Source organism: Asparagus officinalis, chromosome 3 (genome assembly GCF_001876935.1).
Source record: "Asparagus officinalis chromosome 3, Aspof.V1, whole genome shotgun sequence".
In the NCBI taxonomy this organism is placed as follows: Eukaryota; Viridiplantae; Streptophyta; class Magnoliopsida; order Asparagales; family Asparagaceae; genus Asparagus; species Asparagus officinalis.
In genome coordinates this window covers 48,949,591-48,951,179 of record NC_033796.1, presented here as the reverse complement: position 1 = coordinate 48,951,179, position 1,589 = coordinate 48,949,591, and positions in this window count along the sequence as shown.

Below are 1,589 nucleotides of genomic sequence, written 5' to 3'. Positions count from 1 at the left end.
CTCGATATGGCGCTATCTTACGCCGCCAGCGTCGAATCGAGAAGAGAGGAGAGAGCTGTGATAATGATGATTTTGGCTCTAGTTCTTTTTGAATTGCATTTAAATTTCAAAAACAATCGAAAATATTCTAAATTGTTGGGTGCTTTCAGAAAATCCCACAGTAATAACTGGAACATTTTGACTCCTCTGTTACTGTTTTTTTAGGAGACAATTATCATTTTTATTTTTATTTGATTTAATTTAAAGTAATAATCTAATGAAAAATTCCTCAAGGACCCAAAATATGGGACCAATAAGGGGGACAAGTGAGGTGTCCCCCTCCTATTGGATAATGAGTTGGCCATCATTAATGATGGCCAACTCATTATCCAATAGGAGGTGGACACCTCACTTGTCCCCCCTATTGGTCCCATATTTTGGGTCCCTGTAGCAAAGCTCTAATCTAATCCTATCTCATTCTCATTTTTTTTAATAGTCAAACCCGGAATCGAACACACAATAGCGCCAATCATATTGAAACATCTCAATCATCCGGGTCATCCCGCGTATCTCATTCTCATTTAATTTAAAGTAATAACTTTTAAAATTAAACCATTTTATTTTCAATCCCATAGTTAGATTCAAAAAATCCTAATATGAAAATCCATGGCTTCATGTGATCACTTTTAGAGATGAATATGTAATATGTAATTTATTAACGACAAATTTTTTTTGGATTAAAAACAATTCAAAATTATTCCTAATATTAGGGTATATTGGTTATTTCATTGATAATGTTGTAAGTAGTTTCGGATACAAGAGGGTTTTTAATCAATTGACGAGTACAATAAGAAATTTTTTAAGCGATCACTCTAGGAAGACTCTTAAAATTTTTTCCAATTGAATGTTAAAAAGTGATGAGAATTTTCTTCTCCAAAAAGATAATAAAATGATTAATTAACTAAAGAACGGAGATGATGTCATTTAATCATGCAGTTGATGTTGTTTTTAACTAATAAAGATTCTAACTGAAAATTTTTTGTTTTTTTTTTGTTTTTTTGTTTTTTTGTTAAAGCTTATTTAAGGCTGAGACATTGGACTGGATATGGGAGGGCCCGTGGCCCAGCTAGATTGGGCTATAGGAATTTAAAAATAAAACATTTGAATCTTTACTAGCTTAACATTGGAGGGCCTTCCTTTCCCATTATTCACGAATTGAATTGAGATTCATATAACAAGCTTTATCTTAAAAGTGGATTATTTAATTGCTTTTGTTTTATTATTATTTTATGGGTAACTCCATCATTAGTATTTATTTCAAATATTTTGACAAAAAGAACCATTTAAAGAGTCGATTTCATAAAACTACCATGAAGGTTGAAGGGTTTTGCATAAAACTAAAATTTATTAGAGAGAAATATCATGAACTATTGAAAGTATTGGTAACAACATTGACATCTTGAATAAAATGTCTAAACTATTCTCGGTTATATCTATCAAACCACAAGGTAATGAGGGTAATATAGAAAATATATAAAGTAAATAAGAGCGAAATTGTCCAAAATATATACTTGTGATGACATAACAACGTAATTACCCTTACTATTACC